Genomic DNA, 23,403 nt, shown 5'->3' on the forward strand with positions numbered 1-23,403 from the left:
AGAGAGGGGACACTGAAAATTTTCTGTGGCCACCACTGGATGCAGTTACTCAACATTTCTGAAACTTGCATTGGTTATTATGTATTTTCCAGGCACATACACTTTACACCAATGTTTACAAGCCCTTAGCACTATTTTAGCAGATAAGCCGTCATCTTGGTTGTCACAGTTGTATCCTATACTACATGTTAAGACATGACACAGACAGGAAACATGGGGTTTCCCCTTATTTGTCCGACACACTCGGGTTACTGTGCTACCGTGGAGAAAACTACAGTGTATTTGGTACAGGAGCTTAAATCTACAGCAGCACTGGTAGAAATTTCAAATTATTGGCTGAAAAAGCAGACGAAAAACCTCATATTCCTCCGACAACACCTGCATGTTGCCGGCACAAGGGAGGTGTTGCTTACAGAAGAGAGAAATGTGTGACTCTATGTGTAATACAGAGCAACCAGTGCCTGGGAGCAACTGTGACGCATAAAAAAAAAAAAGCTTCCAAAACTCAAGAAGAATTGCTGAATTAGTCTATAAAGGTTCTCAAAAGGTAATAATTAAATGTCACTCTGAGTCCTACAAATACAGCTCTTGAGTGGAACTAAACAAAGGTTGCTTAGCAACAGCCAGGCACCGTTGAGTGATGAGCGATGGTTTTTGGCAGGTGAATTAATATTTAAATTAGCAGTGGAAGGTGCGCGTTGATTAGGCGTTTCGCGCGATCGTCGGAGGCGGCGAGAAATCCAGACGGGCCCCCGGCGGAACAAACTCTCCGTCCTGAATGAATGAAAGAGTCAGCGCGGTTGTGAGAGAGGGGTGCGATGTGGTGAACAGACCGGGGGCTGAGGGCGAGAAAAAAATAAGAGGTGAATGAGAGAGCGCGACTCAGAGAAGGAAGTGGTTGCATGAGAGCAGCGTGTGTGTGATCTCAGATATATCATGTGCTGTCCTGACCGTCATGGAGGAATTTAAAGGGGGCCAGTGTCGTGCTACCAAGCATTAGGGCAGCTCATGGCTCACTTAGCCCTGGAACACCTCTCTTAGCCAGGAGAGGCTCGTAATTTTTCAACTTGGATGACATGTCATACCTTAGCTGGTGTTAAATGACGTGTGTGTGTGTGTGTGTGTGCGCTTGTGTTTTAAAAAAGCAAAGGATCACATTTAGACGTCTCGAGTGAGACACGAGATAATGACCATGTAGAGGATGAGAGATGGAAACCTGGAGATGGACTCTGCAGATGATGCTAACCCCTCAGGAGTGGCTGTTGTTTCAAGGCGTGGGAGGGGCTCCTGCCAAAAATACACCAGGTCAGCTAATATGGGTTCCTTTAATCCAGAGGCTGAATGCAGGGATCAATCACAGAGCAGTTCATGTGTCCGTCTTATCTTTTTTTTTTAACTTCTTTTCTTCTTTTACGCCCCACCACCTCTCTCCTTCTCTCCCCCCGTTTTTACTGTCTCCCTCGATCACGCTCTGCAGAGCTCCTCACACGATCTTAGGGAGGGGATAAAGGAGGGAGAGAGAAAAAAAAAAGAAAGCAACAAGAAAAGTGGGTCAGGGCGACCTATTTTTTTTTCCCACAGTTCACGGAGGCAGAGGGTGGCGGTGTTATCGTCAGTTAGACGAGGAGCGGGGCCTGATGGGGAGGCAGGGCCTTGTCGTGAGATGCAGCCACTCAGAACTGGGTCAGCGGCAGAGGCTACGTCTTGTAAACGGCTTGTCATACCGGGGGAGAAAAGCTGCAAATGAACCATAGATTATACGCCCCAAGCTGAGCACTGAGGTCTCTCCTCTCTCTGCAGCCTCGCACTTCACTTAAAAAAAAAACCCCTTCATAGTATAAGCCTTACAGTGGAGCAGAGTCTCTAAAGCACTGCCACCTCCTTTAAGGTCCTCCCTCCCCTCGCTCAGTCTCCAGTAATAGCGTTTGATTACTGCAGTCAGACCCGACAAGCTCAAACCCCAAGCCACACATGGTTTTAAGTAAAGATTCTTTTCACATTTCTCACTTCTTTGTCACACCGGTGGCTGTTTTTCTTTTTTTTCTAAATATATCCGGCTTTCTCCCAGATTTGCCTGGCTTTATTCAGGTCAGTTTATTTACTGGAACAAGTTCAACTGCGGTTTACAAGTGAGCCATATATATATTTGCTTATTCAGCTGTAATGACCCCCTTTTTATGTTTTCTGTGTCAGGGCCTGGGATGTGAGTTGAAAATTGGCGCAAGTCAGACTTTATTTTACTTGAAACGGAAAATAATTATTGAGATTAACAGTCAGGATTCGATATGTGGGACCGTTTCCATTATGTTGTTAAAATATCGGAGTGAGTGGAGTGCTGTGAACGAAGCCGCCCCCCTCCTCACCTGTTGCTACGCACTGCCTGTCAGCAGGCTGAAAGAAGAATACTACAGTTTTGTTCCCAGTTTTTTTTCTACAACAGAAAAACAGCTCTAGTAGCACAAAGACAAATAGTTTTTTGTTGCTGTTGTGATAGTTTTTAGTAATATTATCCTAACTTATTTTTGTTTGCTTGAGAACTAAAATCCCCTGTCTTGGCAGAACAGTGTTAAGAAGGAACATACATCATCACATTTTAATGTAACGGCGGATGAAAACGACGCACATCTTTAACAACAGTCCCGTTAAACGTTCAGCTTGTTAGCAGATGTTTCCGCAGCATCTTTACAGGCTGTGCCACTGACGACGAGACGCGTTTTTGAGATCACCTGAGTCGACGTTCAGCTTGCCATCAAAGAAACATGTCAGTGTTCCAGAATCGTCCTTTTCTACCCGAACTAGTACACCCTCGTAAAGCAGCTGTACCTCTGTGACTCAGTTGCTTGTAAAACAAAGGCAGAGCGCTGACAGAACGTCTCAGAGGTAGATAAGGTAGGAGTTTTATTTGTACCATTTAAAAAAAGGTAATTAATTTTACTGTATCGACAATAAAACCATTACTAGTGCACACACTGTGTAGCTCATCGAATAAAGAGGATATATAGTTGGGATATTCCAAGTTGAAGCTCTAACTCCTTATTTCGCTTGTCAATGTTGACTAAAGCACTTCTTTGTTTATGAACGTGTCCAAAATGTTTAGTTTTAGTCCAAATATGCAGTCACATTCAATAAACTATGATCAATGGGTCTTGATGAGAGTTGTCCTATTAAAAGGATGCATTCAAATTGTTCTACCAATTACACCATTTAAATTCTAACTTCCTTCTTGACCAACGTACTAATTGTCTTTAATCCTGACCTTCGGAAAATGTATTGTTGTCACATGTCATAAGCAGACCTGCTGGAAACCATCTGCTCAAGGCACAGTGGTGGCTCCCCATCACACAGACAGGAAAGTAAGAAAGGGGGGAAAAATAGAATAAAAAGTCATGACAAAACACAAAACTGGCTGGAGCGGCTGAGTTCTGGTTCTGACCGGTTTCCAGCCAGACTCGCCTCACCTTCGCTCACGCAAACGTTGAGAGACAGGCCGCAGCACGCGTGCACTTCCCCCACCTAGGAGGCCGCCGTTGATCGACACAAGCAGTCTCTGCAATTAGCGTTAAGGGGCTCTGGCGCAGAGACATGAAGTTCTGGGGCTAAGAATAACATTCGACAGGTCTGCTGCCCGCCGGCACCGCGAGCCCAGAGGAGAGCGGGACATGCGGACCAACACGGACTCTCACCACTAATCTGATCCCCCCGCCACGTTTAGCCTCACCTCAGGATATCATGCCTTGTTTGTTAGCGCGACACCTCGGCTAATAAGGCTGTTTTTAAACAGAGCGAAACCAATGCGATTAGCATCAGCCGAGACTAATATAGAAAAATAAAAAAAAAGCAGAAACGGCACAAACACTTAATTGGCGCGAGCGTGTTTGCTCCCATCAAAGGCCGGGGATCTACTTTTCATATCAGGGAGATGTGCTAAAATATTAAAAAGGGCCTACTGTAGAGCTCTTCCCTTCCAGAAGAGCCAAAAGGAAAAAAAAGAAGAAAAACACACAACACAGAGTCGTTTGTGGAAGCACCACAGTGTCCTGAGAGATTCATTACAGGCAGATTTGTTCCACATAGTGAAATATGAGTGAGCTCTGCTGCCTGAAAATTGCGTTGCTCCATAAGTAGACCCCGACGCCTGAATAAGCCTGCGATTTTCAGTTCTAAAGGTCTTAGCTCAATATAACAGCTAGTGCAATTATTTGTGAGGAGGAGATCAAACCCAGTGTTTATCCCGCTTTGTCTGTCTGAGACACAAAGGGTACAAAGGAGCGAGCGGCGCCGCCTGCGCAGTCAATATTAAAAGTGCAGTGATTTAAGACTCTTCTTTACCTGCCACTTCACAGCTTTCCGCCGAACGATTCCACCGGAGCAAAATCTGGAAAACATGTTTCATACGAGGCGTCGGCAGGTGTAAGATAACCTTAACGTAAAGGATCATATTTTGGCGTTTACACAGAAATTGATAATATGATCTCTCTCGTTGCCGACTCGGCGATATACCTGGCTTTACTGCTGAGGCTACAGGTAGACGGAATTTCATCATGATTCAATGTTAAATCTGTGTTTAACCTGGATTTGAGGCAAGGATTATATTTTGGCTACATTCAGAGATTTTAATCCACATGAACTTAATTAAATTTTACACGCGATCATTAATTCTTCCATAAGGATAAACCGTGTCTATAAATCATACAGAAATAACAAAAACTAAACTCATTTAATCTTGTTGGGATTGCTGTTCTTGCCCACTGAATTATTTTTTTTACTAGACTATTCAATAAATTTGTTAAACTAAGTGAAACAAATATAGATGAATTCCACGTAAAATTAAGATTTTAAGCCTTTATTTCTGTTAATTATGATGATTTTCTGCTTATAAACGTATCGAAGATTAGAATGCGGGTACGATATAGAGTTTAATTTTTAATTTTTAGAGTAGAAATTATGTGGGTTTAACGGCTACAAGCAGTTTTTAAAATGCACTTAATCAACCAAGCTATCAATCAAATTATTAAAAAGAAACAGCAATGAATTCAGTTCCAAATGAGGGATAAAAACTCAGGATGCACCAATCTGACTTTCTTGGCCAACACTGATTTCTGGTTTCCGTAAAGGTCGGACCTGCTGATTCAGATTCTGTACGGAGGAATTTCCTCATTCCTCATTTTCTTTAAAGGATTATTATTGGCTATACTTGACTTATGAAAGAGAGAATGGCCTTCACTTCCTTTGACAGAGGTAATCGTTTTAAATTTAAGAGAAAATAATAGAATATACAAGATTATCCTAACTTGTGCATTAATGTATCGGATCCTGAATGTCATCACACAAAGCCCATCAAAGTATATGCTTTTGTTTAATCTGCGTAGGCACTGTTGATGGAAAATGGTGGCAGGGATTATCGTAGATGCTTTTTTAAAAATTTTTTATTGAGTCTTTAGCCGATTCCAAACTCTTTTATGTAGATCTTTTCCTTAACAACCACATCTAACACTACCATTGATCAACAACGACTGCCTCATTGTTAAATGTTTGTTAGCATTAGTGCTAGTGCTAACATATTAGCATTGATAGCTAAAAGCTGGATACAAACATAAATACTCCCTCCAACACAAAAACTGTAACCCCAAATTTTCTAAAGGTTTGTTATATTCATCAATAATACAACATATCAACTTTATAGTACTTTGGAATGAAGATGGCTCATAAGAGTTTTAGTATGAATTGAACAGTTATTGAATGTAATATTTTCAGGCTACTATCCTTGGACATAATGTAAAAAGAATAAAGGGATGTGCACACTTCTTTAACAATGTCTGAATTTTCAGGCTTATTTTTGAGCATATTGCTTGGAGCAGGGCAGTGCAAATATTGACTGTATTAGTTGAACTTTGGTTGCCTGCGTCTCAGTTGCAGGGAGGGTGCCTTAGTGTTTGCCTGCCAATAAAACCCCTCTTTGTGCTTTCACGCTGAATTGCGCTCCTCTCTCAGGCAGAAAGCTGACTTTGATAGTGCAGAGTGAAGTCAGAGACTTTGGACTATGAACTACAGTGTTTACTTTGGAAAATCCGAGGTCTTCAGAGGAACCCAGCAGATCATCATCAACCTGTCAAAACAAACTCTCCCAAGTCGCCGCCCCTTCTCTGAGCGGGAGCGTTTTGATTGGCTGCCGAGCTCCGTGCTCATCCCCGGGGCAGAGGTCGGGGTGTTTGTTTGGAAGCTGCGGCGGGTCACCGTGTGCCAGTGGCTCGGAGCACAGGCAGCAGGAAAACAGTCTGGAATTTCTCCAAACGGCAAACAACACCTACGTTTGTGAAGGCCCTTCTCATCGCACAGGTGTATTCCCTAAAGCAGCCCCTTCCTGGCCCCCTCCTGAATCCCCTTCCCTGAAATGGCACCGAGCTTGCGCATAAGGGAGTAGGAGGTTAAAAATAAATCCACACGCTCCAGTCAGACATTTTGAAATTCTGTTTCTATCTCGGACCGATAGGGAGGTTAAAGATACAGCATCCCGATAAATCCCTCTCCACCGGGGAGAGCAGATAACGAGTGGCACAGATTGGATCACAGAGTTGTTGAGAAAGAAGGGAGGGAAAGATGGGAAAGGGGTAAGGAGATTGGGCTAGGGGGAGAGAAGAGATGTCTATCAGCCTGTGAGAGAGGGTTTTTCCCCCCCCCGCTCTTTATTTTTTGTCTTGCAGATCCAGTTCAAGGGCGCCTGCAGGCGAGGCAACTCTCGCTCTCGCTCTTGCCGTGCCAACGCTGTCGCTCAAGGTCATATGAGCCAGTCCTGTGACATTAAAGAGGAACAGGAAAGGGGAACGGGAAGGGAAGGGTGAAGGGGGGTGCAGAAGCCATCATCCGCAAACGCACACACACACGCACACACATGCGCATACACATTCGAATACCAATTGAGTTGTTGGGGTGAAAGTCGCCTTTAACTCCTTCGGCCGTTCCTGTGACACTCCTGTATCTGTCTGGTGTCCGCGATGGGTTTCGTCAGGCCAAGAGCTTTTTAAGGGCAGTAATGAGAGTGTCTTATTCACTGTGCACCAAGCCAAGAGATGCTTGGCCAACTGCTTTGTAGTTGCCTGCACACATCCAGCCAACCCTTGTGTGAGATGTAAAGGGTGAACGAATAGATGGAGGAGGAAAGTCACTGTGATGAAACCTCTGGAGAGGGTGGGAGAGAAGAGAAGGTCCAAAACTTAAAGGAACAGCGATCCGGTAGAAAGCCTTTGTTTCAGCTGTGAGGTGAGGTTTCGACCCAGTGGAATTTGCCATCAGGCTTTGGCTGCAAAGAGCGCACTCTGCTGCACAGCCCAAATGCACGCAGCAGCAGGTGTTTTCAGAGGGGAAAGTAGGGCTTTGGTTGCATATTCCAGGTGTTTAATGTTTTTAACTGTTGCTCTTACTTTAAGGCACGCCGTTTTCCAGCAGCAGCTCGTCTCCTGTAATGTGAATATAAACATGTTGGCGCAATTACTCGGCATCTTAATTATGTCTGACCCACAAAGCTTTATCCACCCAGGCCATTTTCCATTACAGGGAACGGCGCAGCTCAGAAGTGCTGAGTACAGGTTTCCAAACCACAGAGAACCAGCAGTTCCACTTAGGCATTTTGGATTATTGTTTGTTCGAAATGGATTGTATTGTAGTTTTGTTTTGAATTGTCACACAATAATACTGACTAGAAAAAACTTGAAATTGGAGTAGACATTAATAGAGAGATGAAGCTCATCTTTAAAAGCTTCGACTCCAGTCTTCTCCGCATGTCTTGGACCGACTCTCATTTTCTGGTTTTATCCCTTCGCCCACGCCTCTCCCCACCCTTTGGCACCTTATTTAAGCAGCAGTTGTTTTACTGGGAAAAGGAATAGTCAGAAAGCCAATATGTGATCAGAATTTTGCCAATTCCTTCTATGTAAACAGTCAGGAGGACGGTATTCCCATATGCAGTATGTCTTGTAAACAGTTATCAATCCTGCAGGAGACATCAGCTGTGGTTTAAAGCAGCAGTATGCCACTTGATAAAACATATTTGATAAAACTGTCTCCATGTTGTGACAGCATGAGACAGGTAAACTGTGAAATTATTGATCACTTCTTCCCTTAGCTAGTATTGCCATCTGAGGAAATGGCGTCAGAAGAAATGCTCAGAGCAAGGAGGAGGGTCTTAGTGCTGTCAATCATTCTCATGTACTTGCTGCTAAATGGACTAATGGCAGAGAAACAACTTATTGTTTTTTTTTGTTTTAGGTTTTATCGGCTCTAGTGGCCTTTATTTGATAGTTAGTTGACAGGAAAGTGGGTAATGAGAGAGGGGGAAGACATGCGGCAAAAGTCGCCAGGCCGGGAATCGAACCTGCGACGGCCCCCTTGAGGACAGAGGCCTCCATATGTGGACTGTGCTTAACCCCTGTGCCACCACAGCACACCCGAAACAACTTACTGTTAAAGGAAAACTGTCTGTCCACTGTCTTCAGTGTCCATGCTAATTAGCTTTAGCCTGTGTTGTCGGGAATACACTGTAGTGCAGCAGAGAGCACGAGGGGGAGACTTAGAGTAGGAGTGAGCAGCTTGCACATGAAGTTGATTAACAGCGCTAAGACCCTCCTCTTGCCAGAGGAGCTCGCTTTATTTTTCCACAGACTGTCTCCTACAGTACTGTCACATCATAGTGACACTTTCAACAATATGTGACACTTTCAAATATGTAAATTTTTTTTTAATAAAAGTTGCATACTAATTTTCATGTCTGTTCATCTCTAGCCCTTTGTTCCTTTTCCCCTCCTCTTTTACCCTTTACCACATGTCCAATTAGGATGGTCTACCTGCCACCTTTAAAATGATTACATTCATACGGTACCATAAGAAACACGTCATTTTTGGTTTTGCCAACAAATAATAGAGAAACATGGTAGCTTTTTAAAATCTGGGAACAGTTCAGTGTGCAAACTGTTGTAAAAGTATTGAAGGTGCAGAGTTAGCCAAAGGGCTTTGTGTCAAATGACCAAAACATCAGTAGAAAAGAGGATTTACAGGATAGTACTGAAGCCTCTCCTCTTTCTTGTTCACACTCTGGTCGTGTGTTTTTATTGGTCAGTCTGGTATCAGCTAACACTGTGCAACAGCAATGTCTTGTCTGACAGCAGCACACAGCTGTACACATCAGGGTTGGCCTACAGCCTGAGGACCTGCGTTGCAGTCCGTGTTAGTGCCAGTGAATTGAACTGTAAAAGTCTTTTTTCTAATGTCTTACCTTCCATCGGCAGGCACACCATTAGACCTGCAAGTGTCCTACAAAGTCTTTTTTTCTTCTCTTTGGCCATGACGGTACATGACTTGTAGCAGAGCAACTTGTATCATTCACAGCAGGCAATTAGAAGAATTACTTAGTCTGTTGTTTTACACTGGCACACAGGTGGTGGAAGAGAAACTCGATGTGGATGCAGAGAATAATTATTATTTTGGAGGGAGGATAGACATAAACAAGACATTTTTTTTCTTTTTTTCTTTCTTTTCTTTTTGGAGTTGAACAAATGGCCATACCATCATCTAAATTTCCTTGTAGATGGAAAAAAGTACAGGCGGATTCATTGTTGGAGTCCACAAAGTCAGTCTTCCAGGCCGCTAATGGAGCCGCTTCAGGCTATGCATCAATATGACATCCCAGATTACAATCTTTAGAGTTTGGGAGCACTTTAGGTACTTTCAGAGCAGGGAGAACGGAGCGAGAACTGGCCGAAAAAGCACTGAGTCATTATAATAACAATTGCGGAGATGGGTGGAGCCGTGCAGTGATACAGCCCGACAGAAATTACTTAAGTATACCCATGGGGGACTTGTCGTGAGGCTGTGGGGCTTAATAGGGATTTTGCTGTGACTGTATTGAACCTAATAGCGCCTTGTGTTTAACTTGGCGTCATAGTAGTATTATATTGATTTGTAGTTCAAAGTTCAGGACTGTTTTAGCTTTGAGAAGTTTGGAGATGCAGTTGATTTCTGTCCCTTTGTGGACTTCAAAAGGTGATAAAAGTGTGTAAAAGGTGGCTAACAATACACTGAATTCTTCATAAAGTTGTAAGTACAGATACTTGTTTCAGGATTTTTTTGTGTGTGTCAGAAACCATTCCTTCATCCCTACGACTTTACAAGGAAAGCATTTATAGAAACTGGATCGACACCATTCCTTTATCTGAGATTCGGCATTTGTCGACACAAAGCTAAACTCCATGTGCAAGAAGGAAGTTAAAGCACTACGGTGCAGCACTACTACATGATCTGCTTTAGTGTTATGATTGTGGAGAATTTGCCTCCCTCACTAATAAAGACACTTCTCCATCTTGACAGCAGTGGATATTCTGTCCCCACCGGACCCTTGTTTTGTGGTTCCACTTTGGGGATATCCTGGTTAAAAGAGTGTAAATCTTCTGACCATCCATCTCCTGAAACATTGTTTTATCATATGATTCTAATCATTCATCTAACTTGACATACAGACCTCCAGTCTTGAACAAGCCTCCGTTTAGCTATTACTGATAATGTATTAATTTGGGACGGACAATGTGTGGCTTCAGATGTAGTTTATGAAAAAACAAACAAACAAAAAAAAAAACAAAGTTAAAGTTTTGCTTTGGGGATTCACAATATCAGCATTAACATCAGTATCGGCCGATGTTGGTCATTTTATTTAAACATCTGTATCGGTCGAATGAATAAAACTTGTCCGATTTTAACAGCTGATATTGATTTCTGCCTCTCCATTTGTGTTTCTGGAGAGCTTTGATCATGTGACAGTCATACTGATTCTGCACTGGATTGTGAGACGTTTAAATGACGTATCAAGGATTAGAATCGGCAAAGTTAGCGTTGTGGTTGTTTTTGACCATGTCAAAAGGTTAGAGAAATATATAAAATTATGGCAAAAACAGCAATACTGGTATAGGATTTCGATATTAGATTAATTTCAGTGTATCCCTACTTCTATCTGCACGTTGTAAAACTTAACAAATAATGCTTTCTGCAGCTTTCTACAGCTTTCTACGGCCTGCTCTACACAGAACAGGTCACATGACTTGGACAGGCCAGGAACTGCACCAGTCTCTTTTAATGTGAAGAACAGAAAGACGAGATCATCTACAATCTGTGAAAATTAAATTATACTGATTTTTAAAAATCAATCACATAAACCATGTCTGTACAACTCCCTTTGACTGGCAAAATCATATATATTAGACTAAGAACAGATGTTGGTATTGTTGGAATTAGAATCAGATCCACCTGGTGTTATTTTATGTATTTAAAAAAATTAATGAACTGTACTTTTTGACCACGAGGCCTTTTCTCGTATCTAAATTCACTGTACGCGTCACAAAGTACTAAATTAATACCTGAAGCAGAATTTGATGTGTTTCGACGCTTTAAAATAAGGAGCTGGTAGCAGAGAAATGCTTCATTGTGAGGAAACTACACCTGGCCCCACAAAACCTTTCCACAATATTCTAGGAAAAACTGTGATGCATATGAATCTCGAAGCCACTTTCTAAAATAGTTCAGCAAAATGGCAAAAAAAAACAAAAAAAAAAAACAACAAGTCTGCTAATTAAGCCACCTCAGCACAAGTTGCCCACTGGAGCCATCCATGTCTGCACTCATAATAACAGTGGCATTACTGAGTTTTTATTTTCTGCACATAAGTACTTTTTCAGCGTAATCGTTTGTTTACGTTTCTCTCTAAGTCAATGGAGTGTTATGTCTGAAAATTCAAAACTTGACTTTGCTTTGACAGGTGATTGTTGTATAAACAAGACTGGACTGCAGGACTGGATAGGTGAACCTTCGAAGCAATAAAGTGATGAGTTTTTAGCTGCAGCTGCATAAAAGCAAGCAGAAAGCTGCATTCTTCTTCCACAGTGCTAACGAACTTAGTGACGGTGTGTGGGCTCGATGTCTGGCAGGGACGCCGGTTCAGCTCGGAGCAGTCGCCGGGGTAAAATGGGGTAGAGGAGCATGTGTGTCCAGCCTGGGTGACATCTAGCCTAAGTCCCCATGAAGTGTACTTTCTACTCAGACGGGATTTGCTGGATAAGTGTCCCTAACGCCAGTGACGCAATCCTTTTGAACACTGACCACTCAAAGCTGGATTTGAAGCTCCAGTGAACCCTGTTGAACTTTGACATTTAGAGGTACTGAAAAGTAGGAGCGAAAATAGATTCCTACTTTTTTGCAAAGAATCTCCTAACTGTAAATAAAACTGCCATGATTTGGTTAAAAGATTGTTAAATACTGCTTCTCATAGTCTTTTGTTTTTCTTTTTATTGTCTGATAATCTTTGAAAAAATATCACAGCTTGACAATATCACCGTATCGGCACTAGAATTTCAAACAGAGGTACATAAAATAGTCAAACTGCTTTTGTTTAAATCATAAAACTTAATCATTTCCACTTCTACTGAAATAATGTATTGATTCTTACTGTTATTCAGTGGAACCCTGTCGATTAGCGATTCAGTGTTTGCAGATTTTTGGGTTGTTCTCTAAATTATTCACAGAAAACGAATAATTTCTCCATATAGTGGCTGGCAGTTCCAAAGCAGCCAATCCAGAAAATAACCAAAATAATTATGTAATAATAGTCAGCAAGACGGCAGTGTGCAGCAACATGTGGAGGAGGGGCAGCTGTGTCTTACTCTACGATCCATACTGGCTCCCATCGCGCTGATCTCATTAACAGAACTTTAAACCTCAGGATGATGGGATGATTATAAAGCTGTCAGTGATTTTGTAACCATAACTTTTTTTTTTTAAAACTGCAACATCATTAATCAGCCTCTGCCTTGTGCTAATTAACATTATTATAAGCATATAAACTCCCAATGAGTCATGATGGAAAGCCTTGGTCCTTTCATCCAGCCATTCCTCACAAAAGCAATGGTGATGACTTTTGCCGACACAATCACGCTTCTCAGAGTTACGTAAGATTACATGGTTAATGGTTAGTTGTGCCAGGCCCATGCATCACCCAGCTGGCATGGCACCATTTCGACTCTTCCCTTTGATTAAACGCAAAGGCATTTAGACTAAACAATCAATGCGTACAGGCTTGAGTCCTGAATTGCTCGGGTATAAATCTTCCTGCTGCCTGGCGTGGAGTCGCCTCTGTATCATTTTTGCTGATTACTCTTCCCATTACTCAAAACAGATGTGTTTGCCGGTGATGAATGGTCCAATTATGGAATATTTGTCACCCATTTCATACCTGCTGTTAGTGTGCGTCTATACATAAAAAAAAAGGGATTGTTTAACAGATCAGTTGGATGTTAGGATGGGGACGTTTTGTGTCCACGATTCTCTCAGAAAATAGAAGATCTTTGACGAAAGCAGAACGCGGGTCTGCTTTCGGATCAGAGCGCTGTGGCCCCGACCTTTTATATGACCGCTGTAACCTCAGAAGTCCCTGTTCTCATAGCTCACACATAGCAGTCATACATGTCCACACTGTAGCTGACCCTGTCCAACTGCTCCAAATACACAGCAGAAACACACACACACCCTCACAGCTGAAAGGATTCCTGTACACACCCCCTTGTCCCACCTCACACCCCCCACCCCTTCCACGTCTGTGGACAGTGGGCTGATTCTGCAGCTTCCCTCCTTCTCTCCTGCTCTGCTGTACCAAGCTGTGTGTGTGTGNTGTGTGTGTGTGTGTGTGTGTGTGTGTGTGTGTGTGTGTGTGTGTGTGTGTGTGTGTGTGTGTGACAGCTGCCTAATTGGGCATTCTCCCCTCGTCGGAGCGGCTGCCTCTCCCCCCTCTTCTCCAGCCCGGGCCAGGGCTGTTGACGAATGGCAGCGGATTACAGATGAGGACATGAGGACACGGTGACCCGCCTGACCTTGCTGCACAGCCGCTGGGGGGGTGGGGTGGAGGTAGGGATGGAGAGAGGGAGAGGGAGAGAGAGAGGAGTCCATGGGGGTTGGAGGGGCGGATGGGGTACTGGTACTGCAGGAAGGCGGGGGAGCAGAGGGAACGATTGGTTGATGCCTCCAGGTCAGGGAAGGGATAAGGTCAAGTAAAGGTGGGCAAAAATTTTTGGAATGAAGGTGGTTAGGTAGACAGGAGAAGGATCAGACATTTAAATGACAAATGGCACATGACAATACCCCCCACGCCTCTCCCTCCCTCCTGTGAACCTAAGCCAGTGTGTCAAGGGCACGAGCCCCCACTGCGGCATTCCCCCCACCGCGCTCTTCTCTCTTCTCATGTTTATTTCCTCTCTTCTCCTCCTCTTCCTCCGCGCCTCCTCTCTTCTTCTCTACTTCTTTTATGCGCCTTTCAGACGAGCAGCTTCTGTGTGACTGCTGGCTCGCCTCCACACGCCCACGGGCCGCGATGTGCTTGGTCAAAAGGAGGCAGCAGGTCCTTGAGTGTGGTGAATTTTAATTCCTTTCAGCACTATAGATATTTCCATGCCCCCGCTCTCCCCTCTCTCCCCTCTCTCCCCTTCACCCTCTTCCCTTACCACCATCACCACCTTCTTCCTGCTGCGCTTTTGAGACTGCCAAGGTGAGGTTGTGTCCTCTTGTTAAGAGCGATTAATGGTACTCGTTATGTACATAATGAAATATCCCTGCAGATGCATTGGGTGGCGTTGTTTCCTGCTGCTGCTGCGTGTGAGTACGAGTGTGTTTCTGTATGTATGCAGAAGGTTTGGCCATCGTAGGATTCTTAAGGGATGAGAAAATTTAACACGTTATTACTAATAATGGCACATTTTAAAACTCAAAATGTATCATTATGATTCTAACATTTATTTCTTCCGTTTCGACCTTTTCTTCCGTGATTCCTCAAATCACTCGATTACATTAAGTCCTTCTGGGAGTCCCGGAAAATCTCTGATTGGATCCTTTACAACCTAGAATATCAAGGAGTAGCTCAGTGCCCTGAAATTTAGATGAAGTCAGAGAAAGCCTGAGAATAAACAAAAGCCTTTTAAGTTGGTGCTGCACACATCCTGACTGCTCATCTCTGGACAGAATTACTTAAAACCAAAGTGACTCTCTAGCTTTTTTGTAGAAGGGATATTTCCTTGGAAGGGTTTCTGGTTTATAATAAACAGATTGACTGTAGATGGTGGAAACAGGATGTGCACAAGTGTGTCTGTGTCCACTGGTTCTAAGGGAAAGCATATGCTTTTTGGGGATTTTAAGTACAAAAGGGCAGAAACACCTGGTCAAGCATAGATTAGATTACCTGAATTACTTGAGTATTTGTGGGATTCCTCCCCCTCTCCCTTATTTAACACAGATTTGTGTGTTAAATTACCTTATTTAACACAGATTTGTGTTAAATAAGGTCTGGAAAAAAAAGTCTGGAAACGCAGAAAAAATTAAGTTAGCATTGTGAAAAAGTTTGACTTTCCAGACTGCCTCGTCTCATTCCGACATGGGAAGCGGAGAAGTCAGGATGTCTGGAAATATAAAAATGTTTTTGTTTTTTTTTGTTTTTTCCACTGAGCACCTTTAGTTTTGGCTCGCCACATCACAAATTAGGTTTCTTTTCTAATTGTTTAATCATTTCGGTATTCTTTTTCACTCTCAAATGAAAAAGGACATTTTTGGCTTTTTAAATCCTTTTACTGATGGGTTTTAAAACGAACGCAACATTCTTTCACACCTGAAAGGGTTAATGGAGATCTTGAGGCTTCAGTGTAAAAGGGTTTCCTTTAGATGTAAAAATATATATATTATTTTGGGAAAATATTGGAAAATACATCACAAACTGAGATGTAAAGGATCTGGATTTAATCTTGTATAATCCCATCAAGTTTATGATATTTTTAGTACAGATTTTTAACTGATCCAAGTTTGTCAAGATGCCAAAGAATAGTGAAATGGCCCTTTATCACACTGGCAAATGATAAGTCACCACAATTACTTTGTTTCATTATATAATGAAAAAAGTAAGTAATAAAGCCAACTAGGGCATTTTTTTTTACTTCATGTTATAGAAAAAAATCTTGACTCTGGAAAATGATGACATTTTGAAATGGGAGTACCATAAGAACCTGGCATTCAGATTATTTATATATTTGTTTGCTGTGCTCCTACCATTGACTGAAAGAAAAAACTAGAACAAACCTCTACATTTAGAAGTAGTTTTTAAGTGCAAATTATTAGACTTTTAAATGGTTTTGCAGTATATAAAGTAACACATGTGTAACAATCCAATATTAGCTGGTTAATCAGTCAAGCTATCAACAGACTCGAAGCTCCTAATTTGCCAAACGACATAACCTGTGATGGAGAGAGATGGAGCTCCTGTATTTTCCTCGCCATCACTGATTTTTGTGCTCAGAAATATTTAAATACCTCTGGTCACCCCATTGTTTTCTTGGAGAGCTCATTAAAAGGCAGGAAGTGTGCCACATCAGTTTTAACTTTACTGTTAGAAACTAGGGATCAGCTCCGAAATCTGGGTGTGGTGAAGGACTCGGTCTCTGAACCTTCAGAGACACTTAAAGACAGTTACAAAGTCAGCCTTCTATCACCTGGAGAACAATTCCAGGCTAAAAGACTAACGTCGCAGCACAAGTTAGAGGAACTTCCAGAAAACTGCAACACAACCCTGAGTTCCTTTAGATCAAAGCTTATAACCCACCTGTTTAGAGTTGCCTTTGATTAATAGTAAGTGGAACATTGATCAACATATTTGATGTGCACCTGCGCAGTAATTTTGATGATGGCATTTGACATATTGTAATGTTTAGTGCTTGTTTCATAATCGATGACTGTATGATGTTTTTATGATGGAAAGCATTTTGAACTTTATTGTCGCTGAAATGTGCTACACACATAAACTCAACTTGGGACAGAAAATATGTTGAAACTGTAACCGTCTGTAACTTTGCACTGACTCAAAAACAGTCTCTGTGTGTTCATAAAAATAGCATTAAGGAAGTTTTGTTTCAGCTTCTACAGTGTGTTTGATATGTAGCGGATGCCCCCTCCTCACCCGCACACAAAACACACCTTGTGAGCCATCTCTCCAAATGAAACCCGAACGGGAATTAAGACCCCGACGACTCCCAGTCAAGTTTGTTCCTGTTTCCCTCTTTAGATGCTCGCAACACTGCAGCTCCCCTGCGTGACATGTGTTCAGAGCGATAGAGATGGGTGGCTCACCACCGAGTCCCATTCTGACTGGCGGAGTAAATTTAGATCTAATCTCCTTGCGCGCGAGTGTGTTTGTGCTTGTGCTCCTTTTGTAGCCCGAGAATGTTCACCTAACAGCAGCTTTTAAGTTGACCTTGTTGTGCTGTTTGCTCGTCCACGGCTCCCATGTACATGCGCGTTTTCTAGGACAAGACGGTGCCGGCTTCCCCGTTGGGTTTTCATTTAGATCTTGTGCGAGTGCGTTCGCCCGCACCAGCTTGTGTGCGTGTGTGCGAGAGCCAAACGCCATTCAGTGCCTGAGTCAAGCTGTGCAAGCTCTTTTAATCCCACGCCCCACTGCACGTAGGCTTGATTAGTGGCAGCAGTTATCTGTGCAGAAGACAGTCCGCCCTCCTTTAGCATTTGGTCAGGTCTAGGGCACTTGGAGAAGGGGGTGTCAAGTCATGAGAAAGGTGAACGAGGAACGAGAAGGGGGAATGGGGGCAGCAGAGGGTGGTGGGATGCCTCATTAGTATTCTCAAGGAGCGCTCCTGCCAGCAGAGCAAATTGATTACTGCATTTTACCTGTATCAGCCTCCATGGCTAAGGATGACAAGGTACGGGAGCGTGATGTGTGTCCGCATTCACCTCCCAACCTGCAGCACAAAAGGTGTGTTAGCATCTGCCTTTGGTGTAGCTTGTTCTGATTCTCTCCTGAGCACTTTTTCCCTCCGTTTACCATCTGATAGAGTTCTCCCTGTCTTCTTGATCTTCTTCATTACGACAAAATGACTGTGGAAGTTGGGTGCTGCCCTCGTCCATCTGTCTCTGTCTGATTTAATGGTCAGTGGCTGACCGAGAGAGGAAAGACTCATTTCCTGTAATCCTTGGCCCCGTGCTCGTCTGCATCTCAGACAATTAGTGGGTTTCTCTTGGTTACGGAAAATGCAACCTGATCAGTTTCGTCAACCCTTCAACCGAGTTCACTGTTTCCACCAAAACACGCCGAAAAGCAAAAGAGTTTTTCCTCCACAGCTCTGCCAGTTTTCATTCTTCCTACTCAGTTGGGGACTGATTGCACCTGGGCTGCCAGGTGAAGGCAGTTAATAACAATTAATGTCTGCTTAGATGGAAAACCAGACGTACTGAGAGTAATGACGAGCAGAAGGGACAGCCACTTACTTGTGTGCCCGTGTTCATCAGCACTTCTACTTTTCTCACCTTTAACTAAAGCAGCTATGTCACAGAGGACAGTTTCTTCTTCATTTTCATGCAGTCATTTGTTTCTCGTACCCATTTTGCATTGTTCAGGGTCACAGAGGCAGGGGAGCCTATCCCAGCTGTCCTGTGGTGAGAGGCAGGGTACGCCCTCAACAGGTCAACGATCCATCACAGGGATAAAGGAAACAAACACGCACACATACATTTGGTTTTATAATCCTCAGTTACCGTACATGCATGCAGCTATAACAGAATAGCTGCTATTGGACAGAAGACATTTGAGGTATACCGCAATTTGTACTTCTCTGTATGGACAACAGATGTATCTGCACTAGGACTGCAGCCATTTAACATTTTTAATTCGGTATTCTGTAGAATAATTCCTTTTAATAATCAAGTAATTCAATAAACTGATTTTCCGAAAATCCTATCTTACCTGAGGTCCTTAACTCCGCAGACTTACATACACGCACACATCTCAGCCCACCACCTGCAATCTGTGTAGGCATTTATTCTTCACATATAGCAAACTGTGTCCAGCCTGACCAGGGATGAGTTGCCAGGATGTCTACATGGCCAAATTTAAAGGCTTCTGTTTATTTTTGGGAAGTGCTGGAGTTTGAACAGATGTGTGTAGAGAGAGAGAATAACCTAATACTCAATGTTTTGCGCCTGAGGGCAACAGTGTACCTGCTGTCGATCTCAAACTGTAGGCCTGTGTTCTTTCTAAAATATTTCTTTGACACTAAATCGATTGACAGACGAGCTCCTCGTAGATATTCTGATCTGGACACACAGAAGTCCACCAACTCTTGATTCCTTCCCCACAGCATGGACGGATTATTAAAACACGACTGAATTTCCTCTCCGAGCTTGTTGGAAACGTGCATAAAGATGCTCAGAACCTCCCACTGTTCCATCTGTGGGGCAGCTTAAGAGACGTTTGTTTGATATTTAGTTTATGTTTAATGCTCCTCCAATGACAAATACTGTCTAATAAACGAAGCCTCAAGTTAGTCTCTTTTTTTTCGCCCCTCAGCAACCGCATTCACACCAGAGTGTTGTTGTCAGCGTGACCTTGTAGCGTTTAGCATGGTGCCTTCACTGATCGGAAAAATAACAGATGTTTCAGCTTTTGATGAGGTTGAAATTTGTCTGATTGCAGTCAGCAGCTGATTTCTTGATGCAAATCTGGCAGAAACAGTTTCACAGTTCACACCGCCTTTTAAAAGAGGCTGATCTTTGATGCTTTTACTGCAAGATCTGTAGTGAAAAGAACTGTGTTCACTGTATTCAACTTTAAAATGGGGATGGGATGAGTCCAGTGTATGATGATAGGCTAATCACTTTGTTCACATGCCCACTTAGGGCTGCTGTGATTCGTCAATCACGTTGATTTTATAACAATTCTGTCGCTATCAAGCCGCATTAGTCAACACATAATTTATTATTGTGTTAAAATTCTTAAAGGTTACACTAGTTTAGTTACAAAGTACCGTGTGTGCAGTCAGTTCCTTCCTTGCTGTGTACGTACCTTTAATTCAGGAGTTTGGGTCCAATCATTGGATATGAATATGCAGCAAAATCCCTTTTTGGAAGCATTTTCACTACTGCCTTTTATTTTACTTTCTGACTGTTGTTTTACAATGCGTAACAGTACCAACAAGATATTGATTTTATTTAATTGGGAGCAGCTGAGTAGCTTCTCCAAATGATACTTGACCTATGACCCCAGATCCTGAGGAGTTGAAAATGAGGCTTTGTGAATGCAGAGCAGGACCAGAGATCAGAAAGACGAGGAGGAAGTTCAAACTGTCTATTAATCATAATGAGGCAGCATCATATCATTGGATGATATGCCTTGCAACATTTAACTTCTCTTTAGGTTCAATATAAGTATTTTTTAATTGAATTGAATTTAATTCAGATTTTTTTTTAGATCCAAAAAGTTGAATAGTAGTTCATGTGATACTATGATGTTTAGAAGAATATTTCCGTTTCCTTTAAATTAAAACTGGAGATATGAAGGTAAACTCTGACTCAGCTGATGGAAAGGTGACTTGTTTTTTCTTTTTTACACAGACTCTCTGAAACTGAATGAAACAATTTTTATTCTCACAAATCCAACTTCAGAGGTTCAGTCAGAAATGCCATACGGGGCTAGTTATCTGAGGAAAGTTCTGTTATTAGGAAAACCAACATGAATCCCTGGCCTTCATGTTGCAGCTCACATGTTTGTGCTCCTTGTTATATGTAGGTACTGAACGTAATGTGTGAATTCACTGCAGCCTGCAGTGCATCAGTGGCAAATATGCAAATACCGGCAATAATTTATTCTTTTGTTTATTCGAGTTTTAATGTGAAAACACACCGATCTTTTATGTTGAGGTGGTATAACAGGTTGGGACCATATGATTTTTGACAGTGCCCAGGTGCATTTATTAGTTCAGCATAATTAGTGAAGACATGCTCACAGTGGAAAAACACTAAGTATTAGACAGTCACTCATGCACTGAATAGCTAAAATCCATACAGAGTAAAACATACTGGTTAATAGGATTGTGATTTGATAATATTTCCAATTAAACATGCATTTCTTGGTAGTTAGGGTTTTTTTTTTATTAAAGAGTAAAAATGCATGTTACTTCAATCACAACTTGTAGTAGGCTATAAATTCAGTCATATTTCGGGTGGATTATAATTTGAGTGGTTGGCCCTTTAGATGTCCAACATTCCTAATTAGACATTCTCAGATTAATAAATATTTTGATATCTTAGAATATCCAGCTGTAGCTTAAGAGTCATATTTACACCCTTTTAAAAAACTGCAAAGATTCAGCTTTTTTCCAGTTCTTCTTTCTCTTCTTGAAACCGTGTAGTTTGAATAGCGACATGATGATGTTTCTTGTGAATTACGGCTAAATTGTCACTTCATCCTGTATGCGGAAAACCAAAGTAGTGTGGCCTATCAGGCTATCTTGAGCAAGAGCCTGCTAGGTTATCTCAGTTCAGTCAGTTCTCTGACCCCTGGGTCAATGCTATCAGCGTATCTAACCAGTTGTACTTTCAAGACACTTTATGTTGGAGTTCTGATGGTGATCTAGATGGTTTGCAATGCATTTGGTGTGGATCACTTGTTTGAAATTGAATCTACCGTTGCTGCGCCTCTGCACTGCTGGTGCAGCAGGTCACGAAGCCGTTTCTACGACCTGCAGAACCTTCGGTTCTCTAATACGACCTACAACTCTGCTGTCACTTGCTGGTTCTGTGATCCTAACTTTACTCACAGGATGCGACAGGCTCGAGTTGTTGACTCTTGAAAGTCTCATTACAAAACCGCCCTGTGCAACGTTCAGTCAATATGTATATAAGTCCATGTTCATTGTTATTCTGCCTGGTGTCAGTGGGAAATGGATAGTAGCTCTAATGATGGCCGTGTCGACTCATTTTACCAGCAAATCTGTTATTTATAACCTAATGAAAATCTACTGGTGGTGGAAGAGTGAAAATCTGGGACAGTTGATTCAAAAAATATATGTATTTTTTGAAAGTGATGAATGTGACGGAGCATCAGTCCCTTACTTACCATGTCGCTAAGTACAACACTGTAGCTTTGTTTGTGTTGGTGAAATGTGCACAAAAGCCTGTATTGACTAATTTGTATAATCTTTCATTTGTTAGTATTGGAGACCAGTTATGGCCCTGTTGGGTAACTAAATTCTGCTTTGAACATTTGTGCATTTTGGTAAAGAGAAAGTTGAATTCAGACTTTTAGTATACTTGTAAATGAAACGAAATTAGTTGAATAAAAGTACTCTAATTTAAAGATGTTTTTAATTCTATGCTTGATACCAATCTACGTCATTTAAGTATAGTTGATATCAAGTATTCATGGGGTTCAGGGACCACAGCCACCTGTGAGTAGCTATAATCTGCAAATGCTTGAGACCCCCTCTAACACTTATTACTGCCTATTGTAATAGTTCAGATACCAAACACACCTTAAATACCCACAGCGGAAACTGACTTAGCATACAGAAGCTAATATTTACACTCTTCCTTATCTCTGCTCTTGTGATCAGCTGACTTGACAGTTTTTTTTTCTCTAAACATGCCAACATTCAGGGAAAACAAACTCCTTAAACAAAATGTCCATGAACTGTAATAAATTTTACATGCTGTGAACATAAAGATTGAACAAATTCCTTTTTTTTTTCTTTTTTTTTTCAGAAAATAGTCTTGGAAATTGCAGTGACACGCCACACTGGAGCAGACCGAGTCACAAGCTGCAGCCACCAAAAGGTATCAAGAGTTAAAAAGTAGACAGGGACTATGATCATCACTAGTTGTTTATTATTATCAATTTACTCTTTCATTTATAGATTCCAGTCCACCTGACATGGCTTTGGTTTGTCTCATGTTTTGGTCTGCGTCAGTGATGAATGCCAATAATGATACTGCAAAACAGTTCACTTTCCATGCTTATGAACCGAGACAAGTTGAGTGGTCCAAGTAAATGGCCTAGAGGAACTACATCTGTAACTTCGTACCTGTAGAAAAAAGTCAGAGTAGAGTATATTCCCACACGATGCAGTTTACAGATTCACGGTGCAAACTTGATTTAAAAGTTATGGGGACTGAGTTTGATGATGACTCTGTGGAGATAATGAAGTCTGGAGCTGCAGAACCTTCCTCTGTTTGAGCACCAGAACAGACACCAGGTCTCCTGGTTATTGGCATGAACCAAGTTCTGTTAAATAGAGCAGTGCTGCTTGAAAGAGACTCTCCATTAAAAAGTTAAACACAGTTGCCATTTGCTTTATTGGGTCAAAAGTGCATAATTGTTCCAAAAGATCCATTTAATTGTTTAACTTTGAGGCAGCCTGTGTTCTAGATGACGGGTGGGAAGGTACAGCCTCTGTGTTTTTGATGATTCGAATGGAATATTCCCTCACATATCATGGTGCCCTGTAATATAATACTCCAATCCCACCCAAAGCAAGCATTAGGATGATTTAAACCAGA

At 42.1% G+C, this 23,403-nt stretch overlaps 1 protein-coding gene across 2 annotated transcripts in view; it reads left to right on the forward strand.

Annotated features, from left to right (window-relative positions):
* nrip1b (nuclear receptor interacting protein 1b) overlaps positions 1-23,403 on the forward strand; it is a 53,729-nt gene that overhangs the window by 15,858 nt on the left and 14,468 nt on the right. The window contains exon 2 of one of the 2 annotated variants that reach the window (XM_007556418.2): positions 22,609-22,680. The exons of the other annotated variant lie outside the window; for it this stretch is intronic. The gene's annotated coding sequence lies outside the window, so the exon portion shown is untranslated. The remainder of the gene's footprint in view (positions 1-22,608; positions 22,681-23,403) is intronic. 2 annotated transcript variants of the gene reach the window in all.

The sequence above is a fragment of the Poecilia formosa genome, unplaced genomic scaffold, assembly GCF_000485575.1.
Source record: "Poecilia formosa unplaced genomic scaffold, Poecilia_formosa-5.1.2 Scaffold79, whole genome shotgun sequence".
Taxonomy (NCBI): Eukaryota; Metazoa; Chordata; class Actinopteri; order Cyprinodontiformes; family Poeciliidae; genus Poecilia; species Poecilia formosa.